Source organism: Mustela erminea, chromosome 1, assembly GCF_009829155.1.
Source record: "Mustela erminea isolate mMusErm1 chromosome 1, mMusErm1.Pri, whole genome shotgun sequence".
In the NCBI taxonomy this organism is placed as follows: Eukaryota; Metazoa; Chordata; class Mammalia; order Carnivora; family Mustelidae; genus Mustela; species Mustela erminea.
Genome location: NC_045614.1, coordinates 152,613,152 through 152,638,371, shown reverse-complemented (window position 1 = coordinate 152,638,371; position 25,220 = coordinate 152,613,152). Strand labels below are relative to the sequence as shown.

The 25,220-nt window shown below is 44.0% G+C and overlaps 1 long non-coding RNA gene across 2 annotated transcripts; it reads left to right on the top strand.

Annotated features, from left to right (window-relative positions):
- On the top strand, window positions 1-24,842 carry LOC116593249. 2 transcript variants are annotated; one of them, XR_004286845.1, is made up of 3 exons: window positions 1-426; window positions 12,369-12,610; window positions 24,683-24,842. It is a non-coding gene; the product is annotated as an uncharacterized LOC116593249 (long non-coding RNA). The 2 variants fall into 2 exon arrangements; XR_004286844.1 differs by lacking the exon at window positions 24,683-24,842 and adding an exon at window positions 22,679-23,616.
- The last annotated feature ends 378 nt before the right edge of the window (window positions 24,843-25,220 follow it).

Sequence of the window (25,220 nt, the reverse complement as noted above, 5' to 3'; positions counted from 1 at the left end):
CCGGAACTGCGAGTCTTCTCGAAAGCGAAAAGGGAGGGGCGAGCCAGGCTGTGGAGGTGGCTTCAGAATGGGTAGAATGGAGCGGAGTTTCGTAGAGATTTACCTCCAGAGGTCGTTCTTGAGTCGGAGAAACCGGGACTTTGGGGGAAAAGGATGTGGCCACAGCCTTGCCGCGCTTCTCCCGGCAGTGTTGCGGTCCTTCTGCCCGCAGGTCTCCGCAGGGCGCCTTCCCGGCCTGCTTGGGCTTGGCCGGCCTGCTGCGGCTCCACACTCGGTGCCCACCTCCGGGCGTTTTCTGAAGCTAGAGGCCCACAGCTATGCAGCCCCGGATACTCTCTGTTCCGTGCATTGCCTGTCTGCCGCTGGGAATTCGGACTGGATGGAATTCTTTTAACAACGTTGACCATTTCTGCAAAATCTTAGTTGGTCAGTATCCCGTTGTATCTGCATAACAGCATTTTCAGGAATATGCAGTCCGTCACAGCCCAGTTAGTCAGAAGACAAGGGACAGCGAAGAGAAAATATTCGTGAGATACATAAAAGACTAATAATCCAAATATAAATCAGTAAGACAAAGGCACCTCTATTGAAAAACGGACAAAGATAAGCACAGGCAATTAACAGAATCAGAAATACACTTAACAACAATGACCAAAAAACAGCTTTAAGATTTACTAGTAATCAAAATACAAGATAAAACAGCAGTAAGATGTTTATTTTCGCAAAAAAAAAAAAAAAAAAAAAAAAGCTACCAAATAGTTTAAAAGAGTCCTAGGGTTTCTGACAGAAAGCCCGTTCATAGAATTCAGCACTGACGTGAGTAAATTGGTACACTTTTTCCGTAGGCCACTGAGCTGTTTATTACTATGAAAATGTCTGCATTCCCTTTGAGGTGGGGAGGAGCAGATGGGGGGATGGGGCAGGAGGAGGGGCTAGGCGGAGTGGGAGGAGCTAGAGGACTAGGCCTAATGAACGGAGCTGGCGTAACAGGCGTAAAAGGACTGGGTAAATGACTGGGCTGTGAAGGGAGGGATCTGTAGAGTGGGGAGCGATGTAGAAGGACTGGGATTGATAGGGGAAGGGACCAAGGTTTGGAGGAATTGAGGCACTCGAAAGGATGGGGGAGGAAGTGAGAACAAATAGCAGGAGGAGGATAAAGAGGGATTAGAAAGGAAGAAACTTGATGAGAGGGACAGGCAGGGATTAGGAAGGTAAAATGGAAACACCTGCTTTTCAATGAGTTGACCTCAGCCACTGGCATTACAACACTTACTAACATGGAAAAAGACCCCTGTGGAAGAATGAGGTTTGCTAGCAGACAGGAAACACTGACTTTCGGAGTGCTACCAGCTGTGCCTTGCAGAGTTCTTTTACTTCCTCTCATCTTGGCTCTGTTACCATATTGTAGTTTGTTCCCAAAAGCAACCTGAGATTTTTTTTTTTTTGAAAAGAGGTTTTAAATAATTTTTATTTTATTTTATTTATTTGACAGCGAGAAACTAGGCAGAGAGGCAGACAGAGAGAGAGAGGAGGAAGCAGGCTCCCTGCGGAGCAGAGAGCAGAGAGCCAGGTGCGGGGCTCAATCCCAGGACCCCGGGATCATGACCCGAGACGAAGGCAGAGGCTTTAACCCACTGAGCCACCCAGGCGCCCCACAACTTGAGATTTTAAAGACTCCTGAGTCTGAAACCTCTGATGTTGAGTGGTGTGTTCTTTTCTCGAGTGATCCTCAGGTACAAAATAGATATTTCAGCTGCTTCAAGTAGAAACTTAGTCACCCCTGAAAATGCAGGGAAATCCCCTAAATCCTGGGAGTGCATGAATGATGGGTCTCTAATAGAGGGCAAGTATCCATAAAGGGGTACATATCCCAAGACACTTCCACTTCTCTCTTAGTTTGAGGCAAGCATTCTTTGAGGAAGTAGAGGACCCTATGGTCACTGGCTCTCTCTGTGGTTCATGCTCTTTTCCACACAGTGAATCACAGGGCATCCAGACAGCAAGAATCAACAAAGGGAGAGGGCTGTAAAGGGCTGATTTTTGTCCCTAAAAAGTCATACTTAAGTATGACTGTATTTGGAGATAGGGCCTTTAAAGAGGTGTTTAAATTAAAATGAGACCATTTTAGGTGGACCCTAATCCAATCTGACTGCTTTCCTTATATGAATAGTAAATTTGGACACACACACAAAAACCCAACAGGGATTTGCACACAGAGAAAAGGCCATGTAAGGATACCGCAGGAGGGCAGCCACCTGCAAACCAAGGAGACAGGCCTCAGAGAACACCAACCCTTCCTTGCTGGTATCTCGATCCTGGATTAACATCCTCCAGAACTGTGAGAAAATGAACACTTGTTGTTTAGACAGCCTTGTCTGTGTTTTTTTGTCATGCCATCCCTAGAAGACTAACACAGGGTCCTTCAATGGCCTCGGAAAAGAAAAATTAATTCAAGTCCTCCAGTTAACTATTGCTGGGAATTATTTGGAAGCAGTTCCTTTGAGTATGGAAGAATCCCTTGCTGAACTCCCACACACCTATTTACTTTTTGTTCCGGAAAAGTGGAGCTTGCTCTTGCAGGGCCTTAAAAGTTCGTAGGTGTGTTAACAGAGTCTTCAAACACAAGGGTCAAGAAAGAATTCTTGAGACTTTGTATGATGCAACTTAGTAATTTTATTTAAGTAACAAAGGGACAGGACCCATGGGCAGAAAGTACTTCATTTTTTGCTGTATGAAGCTGGTGTTTGTATACTTAGTGCTGGGAGTGGGGGTGCAGGGAGTATTAGATTATAAATGTTTTCTTCGAATTTCTACTCATAAAACTACCTTTTGCAAGATTTCTCTGGTGCTTATCTTTCAGTTTAATATTAACAATCAGTGAGATACACAGATAGTCATGAGACCTTTTAAGAATGTAGCAACCAGCACATATGTGACCCTTATTGGAAGGATGCAGCCTATAGGCCAGCCTTTTGAGCCAAAAGTGAATGTTTTTTCTGCTTTTATCCCTTATCATTTCCCCCCTGACCAGTGTGCCGTCCTTAAATCTTTAGGGTTGTTGAAGGGTGAAGGCCTCATCTTCTGTGACTTCTTCAAGCTCACAGGAGTTGTAGAGATGTCCCTACCTATGGACCAAAATTGCTAACTATCTATCCCTACAAGTAACTGCTGTGGAAGGCCATTGCTATAGAGTCCCCAGAAGACATTGGGAAATATTTGTTTCAAGTAGTATGGATCATCTGCCAGCTGGGCAAAGGAGTCAGGAATTGCTTGCATATATTTCAACAATAGAGAACAAAGTGACAAAACACATTAGGATTATTATAATGAAAATAAGAAAAGCAATGAGAAGACCCTTTAATGTGAGCCTTAGTCCCCCCTCCTGACCAGGAATGTAGCCAGTCCTTAAGTGGCAATGTAAGGTCTTTAAGAGCACCAATTTGATTATTCATGTCAGTAAGTAATCTTGTTACATTTTGGTCATAATCTTGAATGCAGAGGCAACATTCCACTTTAATCATGCAATATGTTCCTTCTTGTGCTGCTGTTACAACATCTAATGTCATTCTGTTTTGTAGAACTGCTTTACACACTTGAGTTATTTCAGTGTTTAATACCATAATCCTATTTCAAGAGTCATTTAAGGCCTTAATTGTGGATTTATCAGGGACCTCCATGTGCTAAATGACATCTTCTAAACCTACTGATGGAAGAACAGTACACATCAAATGGTCATGCCAATGGAACACAGATCTTGTCCATCATTGTTTTAGTTATGGAAGATTAGCTGAACTTGTGATACTTGCAATGCAATGCCCATGCATTCGGGCATAACCAACAGTATATCTTCCAGTCCAGCGTGGCAGAAGCCATGGCCTTAAATTTGGCCCACATAACCATTGTGTTTCATTAGGTGCTAGATGTGTGAAGCCTGGTCACCTTGTCTAATAGCAAACCAGTTGCCTATAAAGTAATGGTATGGTCACAGGCTTCTGGAAAGAGCCATCTGATTTGGTGAGTACCATTGGGCATAAATCAAGGATATGGTTCTTTCTGTTCCCAGCATGGAAGGGCCTTTTGGCTTAGTTGTCCTACTGTGGGAGTAAGCCACATATATTCATTCCATATTGGATATAATCCTTCCTGGTTTATCAATAGGAAAGACTAGTAGTTGGGGAATTCATTGTTGTAAGCCCCAATCTGTAGATTCACATATTCAGTTAAAATTTTGGTAGTCTGAGGATAAGAGAAAGGCCTCTTACGGCCTGGAGACTCACATGTAACATTTACCATAGGTCGGGAAGAAACATCCTTTTCAGTAATAGAAATATCCCTATATGTGCTAGTATTGGGGTGATGTATCATATTGGCTATGTATTGATGTAAATAAGGCCAGTCTGTACTTTGTAATGGAAAAACCCACCAACAGAGGCCTGAAGTGCTTGATATGGACCATAAGCCACAAATTCAGCATGGAGATTGGTTTGTAGCTCAGTCCAACATTGTACCCATTTTAGAAAATACTCACCACTTGGTTATGGTGTGGAGATAGCAAGTAAAAAAAAAAAAAACCTTTGTTTTTTTCTTATCTCCTTGTTTGAGAGGAATTTGAGCTCTTTTGCTGGTCACAGGAATATGAGGACACATTGTCCAGTTCATTGTCATCTTTGTTGAAGGGGATATAAATTTAATTCTAGAAATAAGACTCCATGTCAAGTGACCTTGTAGATTGCCATAGTGGGAGTGCTTAATATGATCCTGTAAGGTCCTTCCCATTTAGGAATTAGTTTTCCTGAATAGTTTGCCTTCCAATATTTTAAATAATCTAGTTCTTTGGGGTTTACTTGCAGAGGATTTTGAATTTCCTTTGGGTCCAGTTTTGGCTGTACCTTATTGGCATATTTGTTAAGAGTTTTATGGATTAATCCAGCTTCTAATGAAAAATGTAACAGATTATTATAATCTGGGTTTGAGGTTAAATTAATAGTTAAGGAAGGGCCTACCATATATTAATTCAAAAGGGTTTACCCCTAATCTTTCCTGTGGGGTGATTCTTATGCTTAAGACACCTATTGGTAAAAAGTTACTCAGTTTTCTTGTGTTTCTATGCTTATCTTAGTGAGAGGTCTTTTTAAATTATGGTTAGCCTTGGGCACCTAGGTGGTGTAGTTCGTTAAGCTTCCGATTTTGATTTTGGCTGAGGTCATGATCTCAGGGTCATGAGATGGAGACACACTTCAGGCTCTATGTTCAGTGGGGAGTGGGCTTCTCTCTTTTTCCTCTGTCTCCTTCTGCCCTGCTCCTGCTTTCTCTAAAATAAATAAATCTTTTAAAAAAATAAATTATGATTGGCCTTTTCAACTTTGCCTGATGATTGAAGATGTCAGGCTGGATATACAAAATATTTAATTTTAAGGATTTGGGCTGCCTGTTGAGTTATTTGCACTGTAAAGAGGAGCCATTATCACTTTGAAGAGATTGAAGGAACCCACACCCAGGGATGATTTCCCTTAATAAAGTCTTTGTTACTTCAGTAGTCTTTTCTGTCTTACATGGGAAGGCTTCCACCCATCCAGTAGAAGTAACTATCTAGACGAATAAATATTTATATCCTTGTAAGGTGCATTTGTGTGAAATCAATTTGCCAGTCTTCCCCGGGATATGTTCCTCATCTTTGGACAGGTGTTAAAAGAGGGGGTGGTCAGAGTGCATCTTCAGGGTTAACCCGGGCATGTATTGCACAAGATTTATGTGCCTTTTGTAAGATGGCTCTAATTCCTATTCCATCAAATAAGGGTTTGGTGAAATTCTGTAAAGTTTCTCTTCCCATATGAGTAGCCTGGTGCAGACCTGTTGCTAATTTCTTTTGTTTTTCCTTAGGGCCAAAGATTTCTCCATTATCATTTTTATACCATCCCTTGGCATTTTTAGTATATCCTTCCCCAAGCGCCCCATTGTTCTCCTCCATAGTAAAAGTGGGAACAACAGTGCTTAAGGGATTTAAGCACTGGTATAAGACTCATAGCTAGTTGGAGCAGACAATTTTGCTGCCCCATTGTCTAAATTATTTCCTTTAGGTTCTAATTTTTTTTCCCTTGTGATGTCCTCTAAGATAGATCACAGCAACTTCTTCAGAGAGATGAACGCCTGTGATAGAGTTATGATTTCGGGTCCATATTTAATAGGGGAATTATGACTGGTTAATATCCTTTTCTCCTTCCAGGTGGCACCATGCGTATGAGTAACAAGGAAGACATATTTTGTATCTGTATTTATACTGACTCTTAGGCCTTTCACTAACCAGAGACCTTGAGTGAGAGCTATCAGTTTTGCCTTTGGAGCTGAATTATTGGTCGGTAATGAAGTGGCTTCAGTAGTTTTCATTAAACTAACAATTGCATAGCCAGCCTTTCCTGTCCTTCTATAAAACTACTACCATCTGGGGCACCTGGGCAGCTCAGTGGGGTAAGCCTCTGCCTTCAGCTCAGGTTATGATCTCAGGGTCCTGGGATCAAGCCCCGAATCAGTCTCTCTGCTCAGCAGTGAGCCTGCTTCCCCCTCTCTCTCTGCCTGCCTACTTGTGATTTCTCTGTCAAATAAATACATGAAATCTTAAAAAACAAACAAACAAACAAAACTACTACCGTTTATAAACCAGCTATTGGCAGCATTGTCTATGACTTGATCTCTCAGATCCAGATAGCTGGAATATACTAATTCTATTACCTCTTTACAGCCATGTTCACACACAATAGTAGCGTGGTCTGGTCCAGGCATGAGGTATGCCGGGTTTAGGGTTTGATAAGTTTGGAGAACAGTATCACTGGAGTCTAAAAGTAGAGCTTGATATTTAGTCAGTCGTCCCCCTGTCATCCATGAGGTCCTTTACTTTCTAAAACTCCTTGAACCTGATGAGTCATCCCTGTCAATGGCTCTCCCATTAAAAGTCTAGATGCTTCTACTAGTACTGCTGCTCAGAGGCATGCTGGCCATCCTGGTGCTACCCTGTCAGTAGCTTTGGAAAAACATCCTACAGGTCTCAACTCATGCCCTAGTTTTTGTGTTCGTACTCCTAGAAGTTGGTCCTGCTTTTCCTGCCCAGAATAGGGTAAAATGGCTTTTCTAGTTCCGTAGAGCCAGAGCCTGGCTGAAATTAGTTTCGTTTTTAGTTGTTAAAAGGCCTCTTGTTCTTTGTCCATTTTAAAGGCTCTTCATTTGGCCCCCTAGTGGCTAAGACTCAGAACCCTGGAATCCATAGTCAGCAAAATGCAGCCTTTTATAAGGTTCAGAGATGGTTCTTTATGGCAGGAGGTCCCATTCTGTTATTGCTCTTTTTCTCTCAATCGACAAGAAACGATGTCCAGGAGTTAATTCATATCCTAAGTATTGTACCTTCTGTTTGGAAATTTGAGCCTTTTTGGATGACACTCAGTATCCTCTGTTTAATACAATAAAATTATAGTCTGAGGCCAGTTTCATGAGGCAACATATTAAAATATCATCGACATATTGTGCTATTGTCCCCTGAGGCCTTGTGAGAGCTCTAAGTTCTCTACTGAGTGCATTGCCAAACAAATGGGGACTATCTCTAAATCCCTGTTGGGGGACAGTCTATGTAAACTGGAATGCTTGATGTTCTCCTAGTGGAGTCAATTCTAAGGCAGATAGAGGCTGGGCCTCTTTGCTTAAGGGGATGCAAAAGAAGGTACTGTAAACCTTTCTGTATTGCCCAGAACTGGAGTCAGTATAGCATAAGGATTTGGCTTATCCAAGGGAGTTTAGCTTGAACTGGCTTCCCAACTTAACCATGAAGTCCTTTTCCAGTAGGGCAGTGGGACAGGAACAGAAAACGAGAAAAGAGTGGGTTATTAATTGGTTTTCATGTTGGCAAGTTAAAGGAGATGTTTGTAAACACGATTTAGGTTCTGTTTCTATTCCAGTAATTTTAGAAAGACAGGTCAGGCTGGAGTGCTGAACAAGGACAGAGTAAGTGGCTCCCATATCAGTAAGAAAATCAACAAATTTACCTCCCACATCTGAGGCTTGGCCATCTTGATGTTCAGTGGAGCCAGACCAGCGTCAGTCCTATCATGCCATCTCTTCAGGTTGTTGCTCCTGGGAAATGAGTTTCTGTCTTCCTCTCCCTCTCTCTGGAGACCAGGACTGTCTCTTTTCCAGTGTCCCTCTGCCTTGCAGGCCGGAAGTGTCTCTGGTTGAGAGCATTTATTCAGATATTCTTTACTCCAGTGTTCAGTTTGGCTGCACCTATAACATGGGGTCTTACCTGAACTCCCGTCTGATACCAGCTTCTTTGGCTGCCCCTGCTTAGCCAGGCCTTATGGGGGATCTGCAGTAGCAGCAGCCAGTCTCCTGAGCTTGCATTCTGCCTGTGTTTTGCCCTGCAGTCCTCCTGTTTTAGAGCCAAATCTCTGTTATTAAAGACTCCAGGAGCCACTTGCAGCAGCCATTGGGTTGGAGTTTGAGGGCCTAGGGCCATCTTTCCCAGTTTGCAGTGAATGCCTGGTGCTGACTGGTTCATAAAATGTATGTTCAGGATAGCATCCGTTCTCGTGCGGTTGGGTCTATATTTGTATATTTATAAATTGCTTCTGTTAAACGCCCCTGAAATAAAGCTAGGGTTTCAACATTTTCCTGGGTCACTTCCTTAATTTTATTGAAATTGACAGGTTCAGAAAATCCTCTTTTCATTCCCCCCAATAAACAGGTGACCATATGGTCCCATCTTTCCCTGCCAGATCTGTCCTGTCTGCACAGGAGTTCCAGTGAGGCTCAGCATTCGGAACAGCATCTCCTCCTACTGGATAATGATTTCTATCCCTACTTGCCAGCTCATCTGCACATTCCTGTGCCCCAGTCCAAATCAGGCTTTTTCTTCTGGGGCACAACAATGTGTTACAATAATGTAGATATCCTGCTGGGTTAAATCAAACGTTAGAGACACCTGGTGACATCCATCTACGAAGTTGGATGGATCCTCTGAGTATCATGCTAGTTATTGTTTTATTTGAGCCAGATCTGACATGGAAAATGGGATATGTACCTTAATTGTACCCATTTCCCCATTTGCTACTTCCCAAAGTGGATACAGCCCTGCCTTAATCTGAGTGTTCAGTAGGTATGATGTTCTGCTTCTAGTATGTCCCACTGGGTTAGGAGCAGAAGGCTCCAAAGGTTTATATGGAGGAGGAGTTACTAGGGGACCTGGGCATGCCTGCAGGCTTATTTTGACTTTTTCTTCTGCTGATTGATATTCTTGTTTGACTCAGTTGGTTTCTTAGATTGGTGTGGTGTATTTACACAATCAGGGCATGAAAAATCTAAAGGAGGGGGGCCTGGAATCTTGACAGACATATCTACAAGTCTCTTTAGATTAAGAGCCTGACTCAGTGCCATAAAGGCCTGGATGTAGGGCACTTTGGTCCATTTTCCCCGACACCTGCAAAAAAGGTCTAACTAATAAATAGTATTGAAGCTTAAGGACCCATTAATGGGCCATTTTTCATCATCCTCCAGAGAATATTGAGGCTAGGCATTATTATAGAAAAACAGGAAGCACTTTTTCTTTAAATCCTATTGTCCAACTTGATTCCAGTGTGCTATGAGACAGCCCAGAGGTAAATCCTTTGGAACTGAGGAAGTTGATTTCATAGTTAATCCCTACAAAATGAGGAGCGTACATTAACTAAGAGTTCATTGCCAAAATCTCCCTCCATTGCCAAATGGAGTACCATCAAGAATATTGCCAAAGGTTCCTGGGGTACAGAGTGGTGGGAGGTGTCCCTCTTTCTTAGCCCTCTTATACCTTTGTAATACCTGAGAAGGAGTGCAGATCTCCCTTCACTTCCCCATTGCATTCCAGGCTATAGGGGTTGCTGGTAAATGGACTGAAACACCACAGAGATTGAGGTTCCCGCTTTCCATTTTGAGGGAGTCAATGTATTTGGCAACCAATAATAATACCCTTTGTGGGCGCCTGGGTGGCTCAGTGGGTTGGGCCGCTGCCTTCGGCTCAGGTCATGGTCTCAGGGTCCTGGGATCGAGTCCCGCATCGGGCTCTCTGCTCAGCAGGGAGCCTGCTTCCTCCTCTCTCTCTCTCTGCCTGCCTCTCTGCCTACTTGTGATCTCTCTCTCTGTCAAATAAATAAATAAAATCTTTAAAAAAAAAAAAAATAATAATACCCTTTGTAAGCCTAGGTCTGGAATGAATGGATGGGGTAGAGGTCCTGGCCTTTGTTAGGAAGAGGCAGCTATTTTATATTGTGTTAAGTATCATATAGCTAAGCTGGAAGTACTTTCAATCGGGGACCAGGACGGAGAACGCCAAACAGCCCTTGGATAAGGATAAATGAGAGACAGAAGAAAACAAACTCCTCTCTAATCTGGACAACTTTCTTGGGAGCTTCATCCATGATCCAGCCCCAGGGGAGTGGTCCTCTGTTGGGTGAGTTCCCCAACTGGGTAATAGTTCTGACTAGTACCTTTCAGGAAGCATGGCATCAGATGTATCTTGGATTTTATGCTAATCAAGGGATCACACTGGGTTATTTAGGAAGAAACCTTACATGGGAGTCTTGAGATTGATGGCTGTCCAAACAGCTTATGTGGTCGTCCTGTGCCTGACAAGAATATATGCATTAAAAGAACAGGAAAAATAAGGGGACTCTGATTTCTGAGCCCCGTGCTATTATAGCCAAAGTAATAGTATCTAGTGGGGCAGCAGGAGTCCATCCCTTCCCGTGTTATAGCCACCACCAACAGGTGCTCTCCTGAGCACTCAGGAAAGACACTTTCGAAAGGGTCATACTATTTGGGACATCTCCAGAAAAGAATAAGTAAGAAGTAGAGGCTGGAGAAATAAAAAGAGACTCAACAAGTTGCACAAAATCTCTTGGATTCACCCTGTAAACCCCGTACAGGCCACTAAAAATGTTATGCAATGGTCAAGGAAGAATTTTTGAGGCCTTAGTAAGTTTATTTAAGTAGCGTGGGGACAGGACCCATGGGTGGAAGGACTGCACTTTTTGCTGTAGAAGCTGGTGGCTCTTTGCTTAGTGCTTCAACCCTGTGTTGGGCTTCATGCCCAGGGTGGAGCCTACCTAAAAAAAGCAGTGGGGTGGGGGTGGGGGGATAGTCACCCTTCTACCCTATAACCTTCTGTCTCATTTGAATTTACAAATGGTCTTTTTCCTGATTTTAGTTACAACAGGACACCTTATTCTCACCACTGAACTATCTGCAAACCACAACATGGGTTGAATTACCTCTGGGAGAGTCTTCTAGAAGCAACATGTCCCCAGTAGACTATGACCCTTGTGGACTATATCTTCTAACTTGGTCTCCAGACATTTAACCCATCTCACTTTTAGGGTTGTTCACTTCTGTCCACTGTATTCCCTGGCACTCTGACCAGACTGTCATACTCCACACTCCATTCTTCATGGCTGGGTTAAGGATTTGAGTAAGGTCACGTAGATTGATGGGCATTTAAACAGAGTTAAACAGACTCAATACTGAGTCTGGAAAGTCCAGGAACTTGAATTCAATTTTTAGAGGTCAAAAACAGGGAAGAAATCAGAAATTCAAGAAGCTGATACTTAAGCCAAGGGTCTTATGTTTCCTATTAGAGCAGGACTAGAGATCTGAATATAGATGGGCCTTAGCCTAAAGATGTAGATGGTGACATGATGTTGCTTTATAAGCTAAAAAAATGAAAAGACAGGGAGACAATCTCAGATTAGGGGAAGGGTGAGGGAGTGGGTGACAGCTTTTTCCAGTGGAAGGTTCTTTGGGCCCTGATATTCTAAAGAAACTAGCCAAACTCAGCAGACTCAAGTTTTAACATTGTCTTTTCTTTATATATTCCTTACCTAAATTCCAGTTTGTTGTTCAGTGTGCCTCGTGCATGCTTCTGAATATTAAGGTCCCTGAGGGCATGCTTACTGCTCTATCCTCAACACCACCCCTAGGACAGTGGCACCCAACAAGCATTTGCTGAATGGATCAATACATGTGTGATGTAGGTAGATGGATGTATGTATGAACCAACGTTGGTCCACTATGCAGCGCCTACTTCTACTTTCCACAGCTGTCGGTGACTCTCTCTGTGGTAGATCCATTTCTCCAACCACCTGCCCCCTTATAGTTCTGAAGGTCCTTAGTCATTTGGCTCAAATACCCTAGCTTTGGAAACTAGCTACTGATTAACTAAACCGTTGCACCACTTGTTCTTATAGCCTTAAATTAATTTGGGTTAATTCTTAACTGTTTCCTCTCTGTACACATGTCATTTAATGGTTTGTCTTTATCTGATTTTCCTCAATTTCCTGTGCATTTGTGGTTTCCTACAGGAGCTCTCTACCAGAGGCCTCAAGCTGCCACACCAGACGAGCGTGAACATCTGAGTCTTCTAGGAGGACTCTCCAGCTGCTCTGGGCCTTGTCCAACTGGTGTCCATCCTAATATTCCCACCCAGAGTTATTTTTGCTAGAGGAGGAAGAATGCCCTCCCGGGAGCCAGTTCTTGGGGGAAAAGAAGGATTGCTGAGATAGCCAGAGCCCACGGGAAAGGAAGATAGCTGCAGCAGCTAAAGGTGAGTGACGTGCTTTTTTCCAGTTCAGTGAAAGCAGTCCGTGTCTGCTCGCTTTCCCATGAATTTCCTAAGTGTATTTTTCCCATGTAATCTTTGGAATAAACAGGAAGGAAAGATTTTAAATTGAGAGAATAAGCTTCATGGGAAACCAAGAGTTCATCCGTCATTGACTCCCCAACATCTAGCATAGTGCCTGATATATAGATGTTTAATAAATGTTTGGTGCAAACAGGAAAGGGCAGTAGGAGGGAAAGAGGGAAAGAGAGAGAGAAGGGATTGGAGAATGGGCACAAATAGAACGAATGTTAATGTATTATTCAGAAATAATGTGATAACAGTTGTGTTTCCAAAGCTTATTAGGTACACTACCACTGATACCTAGAATCAATAAAACAAATTAAGTCATTTTGCAAAATGAGGGATGTATTTATAAAGATAAAGTAATATTAACAGCCAGAATAACAACAAACGTATTCTTTGGAGCTTAAGCATTAAGGTAACAGCAGTGATCATAGTTTAGGATAAATTCAAAACTCTGTAACATAACAGCCATTTGTTTTGTCTATGCCAATCCTCAAAACAAATAAAAACCACCAACAGTGTTACGTACAGATAAATGCAGGCTAATCATGGAGTGATAGAATTGACTACAAGTGGTTGGCTTACTATTTAGAAAAAGGTTAACTAATGAGAAATGGTGTGTGGAGGAAATTTACAAATATCTAAGCTTCCTGCCCTTGAGGGGGCTTAACCACGCAGTAATTCAGCAAATGCTCAAAAGCATTTAATTAGGTGTCAAGGAGAAACATCACACTGTGGGAGGAAAAAAAAGAGATTAAGGAAATTGGCGTTTTTTTAAAAAATATCAGTCTTTATTTGCTTGAGCTCATACTGGCTACACAGTTCAGGTCCAGCAAGCCAACTCTACATGAGATGTACCCTGCAGAAGAACACACCATGACAGGGGGAGAGTGGGGTAATTAAAACGTGGAATTTTTATAAAATCAAAATCTCATAAGTAAGGGACTATTTCTTCAGCAATTCAAATAGCAATGTACATTAAAGCTCTCAATATTAGAAAAAGCCACTGTAATTTATATTATTTTAATTTGGGGAAAATAAAATATAACCTGGAAGAAAATCTAAAAACTTCTCTAAGAGAAATTCAGAGAAACTTTCTCTTGACCACCTCTGCAAAGATTGTGTCAGTGAGGTGTCTAATTTGGTTTGAAGGTTTCCTGGGAATTACTTAGACCATTGTGATCAACACAATTGCATTAGAAAAGAAAACTATGGGTAACGTGACTAGCAAAAACAAGAAATTTTAAAAAAAAAGAAACCAAACCCACCATCTTAATGCTGTTGGTTGTTCCCAAAGTTATAATAATATGATCTAGGCTTTACACATGCAATAAATTTCCCCTGTGAAACTGATTAGTAAGAGATCAGTAAGTCCCAAACTTTAGCCAGTGATCATTTTTGCTCTACTTTTCACCAGGTGTACTGCTACTGATGTGTTTTTTTCTTTAAGTCAAATTAGGATTTGTTTTTTAAGATTTTATTTTTAAGTAATTTCTATACCCAGTGTGAGGCTCAAACTCACAACCCCGAGACCGAGAGTCACATGCTCCACTGACTGAACCAGCCAGGTGCCCCAAGTCAAATTAGTTGCTTTTTTTTTTTTTTTAAATTTTATTTATTTATTTGACGGGGGTGGGGGGGTGGGGAGAGAGAGAAAGATCACAAGTAGGCAGAGGCAGGCAGAGAGGGGAGGGAAGCAGGCTCCCCGCTGAGCAGGGAGCCGGATGAAGGCGGGGCTCCATCCCAGGACCCTGGGATCATGATCTGAGCCAAAGGCAGAAGCTCAATCCACTAGCCACCCAGGCACCCCTCAAATTAGTTTTTTTAATTTAAATATATTTAAAAGGAAACATAGTGGATGTTCCCACCTAAAATCATCTCAGGCATTCTTTGGAAAATACTTCAGTCACATAATCATCATAATAATAACAGTGATGATAAGTTAAGACTATTTTCAAACTAATTCTGTGAAATAGAGACCTATTGGTAGGGAAGAAATCCGAATCCTTAGAGCTCATGGGAAAATGTTGGCGTAAATCATATGCTCAGATTACAGTTTGTTCTTTGAGGCTTTCTTTATTTAAGAAGTGAGTTAATATTTACATGACACTGAACTTCAAAGTCCAGGCAATAAGGATAGAAAAAAGAGTGCGAGAAAAACAGTTTGTGTCACTTCCTTGCTCTTCCTTACCCTGTGGTGAGGCCCCAAGGGGGCAGCAGGACACAGTCACAGGAGAAAACCAAAGCAGCAGGTTTGGGCCTTATCTTACCAGAGCTCAATAACTTTTTATTAAGTTATAAAAATTTATTATGCTGAGATACATGTGCCATGTTTCCTAATTCACATTATATTATTCTTGGTGGAGTTTCTCTATGTCTTTAAATAATCTTTCCTTGTTGTGAAATTCTTTGCCTTTTTTTTAGGGATGCAATCTCTGATCGTGTTGTGTGGCTTTGCCATGATATTCTTGGTTTATAGAAGAGATGCTATTATTGTAGCAAAGTAGGAGATTATTTATCTGTATAATACAAGGACACATCAGTCCTCTCAAGTACTTCCTTTCTGATTCTTCTCTCTTGTTGAGGGGTTTTTCACTCATTCCTGACTTTTAAGTTAAGGCAGCCTCATACAGAACACCAGCAGGGTGGACAAGGGATGAGCCCTGTATAAGTCATCATTCTGGGCTTGCTTCAAAGGGAATCATCATGCCAGAGGCAGTTGTAAACCAATGCCTACCTGGAAGGGAGTCACTACTTGCATTTTAAAATCTGGTCATGTGGGGGTTCCTGGGGGTCTCAGTTGGTTGAATATCTGGCTCTTGATTTGGCTCAGGTTAGGATCTCAGGGTTGTGGGATGGAGCCCTGAGTCACACCCCTTCTGAGTTCTGCATTCAATGGGAAAACTGCTTGAGATTTTCTGTCTCTCTCACTCTCTACTCTTCCCTGCCCTCCCCCAAAGGAAATAAATAAGTCTTTTTTTTTTTTTTAAAGAATTTATTTATTTTTTTGACAGAGATCACAAGTAGGCAGAGAGGCAGGCAGAGAGAGAGGGGGAAGCAGGCTCTACGCGGAGCAGAGCCTGATGTGGGGCTCGATCCCAGGACCCCAGGATCATGACCGGAGCCGAAGGCAGAGGCTTTAAACCCACTGAGCCACCCAGGTGCCCCAGAAATAAATAAATCTTAAAAAAATAAAATAAAATCTGGCCACGTGGTATTTTGAGATTGCATGTGTTTAGATACATTAAGAAATGTTAAATCCCATAAAACATCCCTTTAAAGTCAGGCTCCATGGTTTGATAGGTCTATGTGCTCTTTTTTTTTTTTTTTTAAGGTTTTATTTATTTATTTGACAGACAGAGATCACAGGTAGGCAGAGAGGCAGGCAGAGACAGAGAGGAGGAAGCAGACTCCCCACTGAGCAGGGATCCCGGTGGTGCGGTGCTCGATCCCAGGATCCTGAGATCCCAGGATCTTGAGGTCCCAGGATCCTGAGATCATGACCTGAGCCTAAGGCAGAGGCTTTAACCCACTGAGCCATCCAAGTGCCCCAGGTCTATGTGTTCTTAAAAGAGCATCTGAGGATGCCTGGGTGGCTCAATCGGGGGTGGGAGGAGAGGTGTAATGTTAGTTAAGCCTCCTGCCTTCAGCTCAGGTCAGATCCCAGGGTCCCAGGATCAAGTACCCCGCTCCCTGTTGGGCAGGAACTCTGCTTCTCTCTCTGCCCTTCACCCCAACTGTATGCACTCTTTCTCTCTCTCAAATAAGTAAATAAAATCTTAAAAAAAAAAAAAAAAAGTATCTGAAAGGCAGAAAAGGAAGCTGGAGAGAAATTTCCTTCAAATGAAAAGGCAAGATAAGAATTTAAAAAGTTAACTGCCTGCTCCTTTCAAAAAGGGGGATCATAATTTTCCTACCCTTAAGTGTAGGATGTACATATTGACTTCCTTCCAAAGAGTACAGTTTGTTAGGGAGGCAAGGACTAACTTTACAGAAGAGAAACCTGAAAAACACAACCTGGACCAGGTGAGCAAGTCAGCATCAACAGTGATAGCTCACGTCGAGTATGTTCCTTGATATGATGTGATGAAAATGGTACTTTACAAACTCTGTTGTCTTCCTCCCCAAAACACATAACCCCAGTTTTTGTTTTTTTTTTTATCTTTTAAAGATTTTATTTATTTGTTTGACAGAGAGAGACACAGCGAGAGAGGGAACACAAGCAGGGGAAGAGGGAGAGTGAGAAGCAGGCTTTCCATTGAGCAGGGAGGCCAATGAGGGACTCGATCACAGGACCCTGGATCAGGACCTGAGCCAAAGGCAGATACTGAGCCACCCAGGTGTCCCCATAACCCCAATTTAATTGTAAGAAAAACAGTAGACAAACCCAAATTGAGAGCAGTTCTATAAATAATGACCAACATTCCTCAAAACTATCAAAGTCCTCAAAAACAGGAAAAGTGTAAGAGACTATTACAACCCAGGGGAACGTCAGGAGATGTGACAACTAAGTGTAATGTGCTAATCCTGGATACTTTCCTAGAACAGCAACAACAAAGAGACGTTGCTTAAAAACCAAGGAAATCCGAGCATAGACTTTAGTTAGAAACAGTATCAGTATTGATTCACTAGTTAGGGCAAGCAAACCACACTAATGTAAGGCGTTACCAATAGAGGAAAGTTGAGTGTTGGGTTTATGAGAATTCTACTATCTTCTCAACTTTCCTCCAAACCTAAAACTAAAATGAAAAGTTTACTTAAGAAAAAAACTGTTGGGGGCGCCTGGGTGGCTCAGTGGGTTAAGCTGCTGCCTTCGGCTCAGGTCGTGATCTCAGGGTCCTGGGATCGAGTCCCGCATCGGGCTCTCTGCTCAGCAGGGAGCCTGCTTCCTTCTCTCTCTCTCTCTCTCTCTCTCTCTCTGCCTGCCTCTCTGCCTACTTGTGGTCTCTCTCTGTCAAATAAATAATTAAAATCTTTAAAAAAAAAAACAAAACAAAACTGTTGGGGCACCTGTGTGGCTCAGTTCTTGTCTGCCTTTGGCTCAAGTTATGATCCTAGGGTCCTGGGATTGAACTCCACATCAGGCTCCCTGCTCAGCAGGAAGCCTGCTTCTTGCTCTCCCACTCCCCCTGCTTGTGCTGCCTCTCTCGCTGTGTCTCTCTGTCAAATAAATACATAAAATCTTTTAAAAGAAGGGGGCGTTATATGCAACTGATGAATTATGAACTCTGCATCTGAAACTAATGAACTATATCTTGGCTAATTGAATTTAAATTAAAAAAGCAAAACAGGGGCACCTGGGTGGCTCAGTGGGTTGAAGCCTCTGCCTTCAGCTCAGGTCATGATCCCGGGGTCCTGGAATCAAGTCCCGCATTAGGCTCTCTGCTCAGCGGGCAGCCTGCTTCCCCCCTCTCTGTCTCTGCCTGCCTCTCTGCCCACTTGTGATCTGTCTGTCAAATAAATAAATAAAACCTTTAAAAAAAAAAAAAGGCAAAACAAACAAAACTAAACTAACTTCCAAAGAAACCACTCTTTGGAAAACTACTGAGACTCTTCATGACTTCCAGTATTTTTTGAAAATCCTAGGGAAACTTTCTAATCACATCCAGAGTTAGGCTGTGCTTCTGACGGCTGTTGCTCTATGATTAATGGGGACAGAATCTTAATGTACAGGCTAGTGCTTAAGTTACTTCAAGAAGGAAAAGCAGGGATAAATAATTTAATATACAGACTTCATTCCTTCATTTTATTTATTCACACACGACCCTACACTGGAAGAGTGATACCCTCTCTCCTCCCAGTCTCCTTAAGGGACTTCTCTGGGTCTGTTCATCCTTAAAGGTGGCATTTCCCATAAACTTTCATGTACATAGTATCCTACATTTCTCTGTCCTTGGATTTATATACCACTTACTTGCCAATAATTCTCTGATGTATAAGTAGATCCACCTAAGGACGTCCCCACTTAGATGTCCCACATGCACAACACACAGCAGTCTGCAGCACTCCTAGAAATTGCTGAGCCCTTCTTTTAATCCTCCTTTTTGCGAATGATGCCACTACCCCATCAGCCACTCACATCAGGCGCTCACTCTGTCTGAGCTCTCCCACAAAGCCCTTCAGTTTCCAAACTGACCAGTTTCTACCTCCTTAATGTTTCTCCGAGCTGAGCCCTTTCCTCCACCCTCAGAGCCTTGGTCCAGCTTCTCAGCATGCTGTATGCCAGAGACAGCCTGTCCCCTGGCTGAACTCGCATCTGCAGCCCCATCCACCCCTGTCCCTACCCACACAGAGGTATCTCTAAATCACAGAGCTGAGCACGCTGCTGTCCTGCTGACAGCCCTCCCAGAATCCCCAGTGCCCCGGAATAAAGCCCAGGCAGTCAGCCCAGCACACAAGTCCTTGTAGATTGGGTCCTCCTGTCATTTCACCTCATCGGCCACTTCCCAAGCTCACCTCCTGGTTCTGCTATACTACTGGGGATCCCCTCTCCCCGGTTTCTTCCCATATCCTCTTCCCACTTCACTATTCAACTCAAGCTCTCTTTGGAAAAGTCCTCTGAGTCTTCAAGCGCGAGGCATCCTCCAGGGCTCCTTCCATGGTCCTATAGGTGCCCCTCCCCATCCCTTTTCCTTCCCCCAACCCACACTGCCTCCACTGTGCTGAACTCAGGCATTGCACCCAGTCATTCATTCAGTAATTGGCTTATCTAAGTACTAAACTACTAAAACTACAGCAGTGAACAAAACCCTGCCTTGGAGCTTTTAGTCTGTCTTTGATTTCCTGCCTCTCCCTTGGAGCTCTTTGAAGGCGGGGAAATGCTTTTGTATGCATCTTAAGTGCTTAGCATAGTATCTAACACATAATTGGTACTCAAAAAATACAGATGAATACAAGGCCCCTGATTTTGTTCCTCCCCTCCTTCAACCCAACAATAGGAGTCAGAGAAATGCCTTCAACATGCTGAGGAGAAATAACTTTAATACCTCCTTCCCTTCCCCAAGTCCTCCTCCCAGCTTAGTTCACCTCATTTCCCTTTGAGTAGCACGCGTTCTTCTCTTCGGGTCTCTGCTTGCCTCTGGACAGGACAGTAATCACACAACTAGTATATGATAAATACTGGTTCTTTGTTTTTAATTTTAAGAACCAAGCTCTAGATGAAGCGCTAGCAATTCTGTTTCTGGAACAAAACATAAAAGTTATGAACCTTGGTGCCATGTAACCACAACAGGAAGGGGAGCAAGCATTAGGGATGGGACAGATGAGAGTAGAAGCAGAAGGACACACAGAGTGGGTTACTTTCCTTGCCTACAGAAGTGGAAGCCACACGAAGCTGCTTTACATTGATAGGTGAAGTGCAAGAAAGTTATACTTAAACCTCTGCTGCTTTTCTTTTTATTGGACAGCCTTTGCTACTGTTTGAATTTTTAAAAATCAGACACATGCTATTCTATTTACAGATTTTAGAAAACTAGTTGGAAGAGACAATCAGTAAAGGGGAGATGGCCTGTTTATTGCAGAAGGGGGACAGTACAGTCACTGGGAAGTTAGTTTGAGTCCCCTCCATATATGTGGGGATGTGCTGGGAAGTGGACATGTCCAGGGTTGACGGCAGCTAGTGACCTCAGGGAGGTCTGGCCTTCCCATCAGTGGCAAGTCACTAACTGAACTGTGGCTAACAGGCTTTCCTGACTAGAAGACCACCATGGGTGCCCCCTCCTCCACTCAACCCTCAGAGCCTCAGGAACACCCCCACCTCACAACCTCCCAGAAATCCTCCTCCACTGACAGTGGCTGTCCTCTCTATTCTCTGTCCCCTTTTCTGATAATATCATTCTCATCCGTCCCATGGAACTGTTGGACAGAACACCGCCTCTGGATGACAGGGGGAGCCACGCACTGCCTTGTCCAGGGCCCTTGAGGAAGACACTCGGACTCTTTATGGCCTATTTCCCTCCTATATCATGCCCTTCCCCTGTCCCTGAATTCTTTATTATGTAGCAGACAGAGACAGAGACACCTGGTTAGCCCAGATGGTTCACCATCAGTCAGTGTCTGGTGAGGGACTATCTTTATACTGTCTTCCCCATGGAAGTTTGTAGTATTAGGCCTTCCTTCAGGGCAGACCAAGTACAAACCTCACCTTTACCACCTTCTCCAGGAGTGACTGCATTCACACCTTCTTTGATATTCACACCTTCTCTAAGGATGACCGCCTGTGTGTGTGTGTGTGTGTGTGTTGCCCCGTAATAATTTTGGAACAGTTTCCCTCTCGTGCGATGCGTCTCCCTCCGCATTCCTTTGGTAAATGTGCTGTGGTAAGCTGAGGCTGGGAGTAACTTGGGGTTTTTCCCTTCCCTGGATTCAGGCAGGAGAAAGGCCTGAGAAGCCCTGAGCTAATTGTAGACTGCTTTCACCAGCCACTGAGCAAGTGTCTCGTGATCATGCGTTCTTGCTGGAGAGGATTCTTCTGGGAAGGCCGATGAATCAGGACCCCCAGAGTCCTCAGGGGGATGACTTCAAATGAGTCAAGTGCTTCTTGATGCCTGATGAATAAGTAGAAGATAATGCAGCTTGCCTTTCCTGGTCTCAAAGACTTCTGACCCTTTTGCAGGGGTTGCGGGGGAGGTTAAGTGGTAGGGAAATGTGTCATCGCGGGTTCCCTTCGCTAACCCTTGTCTTTCCTGCAGACCTATGTCAGACACTGCCTCTGAGCTGCTTGATGTCTGCTTTCTGCTCTTATCTTGTTTTTCTTTTTCCTAATGTTTTTTTAAATTCTAAGTTGAATCACTCAGGCCTCTTGATGGTCTCCAAAATGAGTTGAATTTTCCTAGCCTGTTATTCAAATTCTGGCCCCTTCCCTTCTTCCCGTTGGGAACACCCTGTCATCCAACCGAATTCTTCGGCTAACCACTTCCTATGACAGACACTTCCACCCTTGTTTGTGCTTCTCCCCTAGTCTGGATGTAACCTGCCACCCCCACCCCTCAGATTTTACATTCTCTTCTTATGTAAATCTCTCAAAATCCTGCTGAAGCCCCTCTGCTGTTCCGTGGGGCCTGCCCCCCACTGTTCTAGCCCTGACCTCTTCTCCAGTCCTAACTGTACTGGTGACACCCTTGTACTTGGCACACACTCTATTTGAAGGCTGTTAGCATCTTATTTGCCCAGTTTCTCCTTTGTGTTGGGGAGGTATCTTTCATGCCACTGTATTTCTGGGAGATTTCCAGACCCTGGGACAGGCCCTAGGATGTCTCTACTATGTAATGGATGCTCCTCGATGTTTGCCCAAGATAAGGATGAACAATCAGCCACCCTGATCAGTGCGCCAAAAGTTTGTTCCGTCGAGGAAGGGTATAGAGAGAAGAAACCCAGAGGCGGCCGGGGTTGTATCTCTTCTCTATTGCCTCAAATAACATTAATTTGAAAAAGGAAAAAACCCAGTGCTAAAATGTTTAAAGCCCTGGGGCGCACTGTTACATCTTTTCCGAATGTGCTAAACAGTAGGGAAAGTTCATGCTCACCATTGGAAAGGGTGATGGTAGCCCTGAGAAACCATCAGAAAAGGAAGAATTTCGCCCAAAGAATGGGCATTTTACATAGTACCAAGAAAAAAATGTCCATCCTACAGAAAGGGATTTAATTAGACAAGTGAGCTTGCCAAGACCATCTAAATTCTAGAAGTTTGCATTTTGGGGATCACAGAATGTCACAAGTGATTGAAGCTCTCCAGTGAGGTATCGAAGTGGGTAGAAGACCTATCTGCTCTAGGGGGGCCTTCAGAGCCCCAGGAGGACAGTATAAAGCCCAGGCCAGCAAAGCTTCATTTGTACACAGAAGACAACCCAAGGCCCACCAGCTCAATAAAAGGGGGATGGGGTGCAGTAAAGGCCTAGGTAAAGGACACCTAGGATGGTGTGTCAGGTGCAGCTGGGCACAAAAAGCCTGAAGGGGGAGATTGCTCACCTGGTTGGTTGCTCACTTCAGGCCACCTCGTCCCTGTGTTTCTTCCCTGTTCCTGTGTGCTTGAGATGGCTACCAGCCCTAAATCTACAGATCCTTCCAGTACCAGAGACTGCTACCACCTGACCGCAGGACTGGGCACCCCTCGGATTGTGTTTAGAAGAGGGAGACCCTGGAGGTAACTGGGTCCAGCCTGTGCTGAGTGGTCCACTCTGCCTGATCCGTGCAGAGGTCACAACAGGGTCAAGCAGCACCAACAGGAGAGGTTGGCCGCAAGAAGCCAAGTACAAGGGCCTCGGCTTTCCAGGACAAGAAACGTGTGGGTGGGGAAAGAGGAACTGGGGTTGCGGTGACCCCTCACCTTGCACCCTCTCATGGACACAGATACACCTGGCGCTGTACTTTGCGGAGGGTGTGAGCACATGTTTCTACTGTGCAAGCCCTGTGACAATGCGGGCAGGAATTCTCAATGACAGATGCCATCAGAGATTGTGATGCTCTTGCTTCCTCTGGAGGCAGCAACCTTGTCTCCTCCCCTCAGTGTGGACTTGGCAGCCTTGGATGGGGTCTGGTTGGCCAATTTCTTTCTCAGTTTTGACAACAGAGAAAGTCAGAAAATATGAGGCCTTCACACACAGTCCAGTTACCTCTTAGGTAGAGGGTAGTGTTTGAAGTCAGCACAAAGATGAAAACATATTTAATAAAAAATGTCTCTTGAAAATCCTTTAAATCACCCAATAAAGTATGGGACACCTATGTCTCTCAGTAAGCCCTACACAGTCAGTTTTCCCTCTAGCATGGGAGCGGGCCGCGTTTCTTGGCTGAGAAGCAGGTGGTAGCTGAGGACTCCCAGGGAAATGCAGGTTGCCTCTGAGACATCTCCTTGGAGGAATGTGGGGGGAATACCCCCCAACATTAAATCTTCTCCCTGTCCTGCCCCTTTCTTCTCCTCCCCCTTTCCTCTCTCCTTTCCCCCCTTCCTTCCCTCCTCACTTCCCTCCTTCCTCAATCTCTTTCTCTCTCATCCTCTCCCTCTCTCCCTTCCCTTCCTTCCCTCTCTCTTGCTTCTTGACTTTCTCTCAGAGATGTACAGTTAAACTGATGACTCCTCAGTTGTTTGTGGGATAAGATGTCACTGTAAAAATACAGTACCTCTGTCTGTCTGCCCAAACATATGTGTATCTTTTTTGACATTTTTGACATTTATGTATCTTTTCTCCACATGGGGATAAGGTTCTCCTCCAGGGAGGGACAATGCCTTGTTGTTTGCGGCTTCTCTGATCTACTTTCCCCAACCCCCCCGGCACCACCAAACCCAGCCCTTTGCACATACTATGTCCTGCTTTCATGTTGTTTACTGGTTGATTCTAACCCTGTTGTGCATGGTTCCTCTACCTGAGAAATGAACTTTAACTGAGGAGGAAAAAGCGTGCGTAAAAATGAACACTCATCTGATTTTGAAGGATTAGCTAATCAGGAAGTCTCATCCTTAGATCATCTCCCTAGAAATGAAAAAAATGGACTGGATCAATGGTTTTGAACTTGGCCATCCATAAGGATCACCTGGAGAGAACAGAGTCTGATTCAGTAGCTGGTGGGCAGTCAAAGGTCTGCCTTTCTGACCCCATGGCTGCTGCTGCCTTATCCCCACCCGATGCTGATGTTTCCAGCAGGTGAGACCACACTGCACCTGATGGGGAAGGGCAGTGATTGGCAGAACAGGCCCATGTCCTCATGAGTAAACAGAGGATAGTAATACCTCAGCACTTGGCATGTAGGTTTCCTGTAAGGACAAAATGACTTAACATTTGCAAAGTGCTGTGCCTGACACAACGTGAGTGCCAAGCAAGTGTTTTTAAGTAACAATAACTTTGAAAGCACATTCCAGTGATCCACCAGTGTACCCCTACACCTCTGAAACACATGGAATCAGCTTCCTTGGATACAGATGAAATCTTGGGTGGAGACAGCTGGAAAACAAAATCAACAGCAGCATGAATGTTACTTGTGATAATTTTATCTGCTCAGGAGCCCCAGCAACCCATGGGACCTGGAGCACATCTGCTATCCCCAAGGGCCTGTTGCCCTGGCTGGGGTGGAAGAGACGGGAACAGCTGCACAGGCGTAAGCCTTCCACGGTGGCCCCCAGAACCATCCCCATCCTCTTCCCCCAACCCCCCTCCTGAGTCTGGCCTCCGCTGAGCTCCGTTGTTATGTTGACCCCCCCACCCCGCTCCTAGTAACTATCAACCGCATTCCTCCTGTTCCATCCCAACAGTTAACACTATTTAAAATGATCAGATTGGGGCGCCTGGGTGGCTCAGTGGGTTAAAGACTCTGCCTTTGGCTCAGGCCATGATCCCCGGGTGCTGGGATCAAGCCGGAGTCTGGCTCTGCTCAGCGGGGAGCCTGCTTCCTCCTCTCTCCCCCTGCCTCTCTGCCTACTGTGATCTCTATCTGTCTGTCAAGTAAATGAATAGAATCTTTAAAAAAAAAAAAAAAAAAAAGATTTGATTGATGTGGATCTGTTTATTACGTCTTTCCAACCTGTCTCCTTCTCTGTACA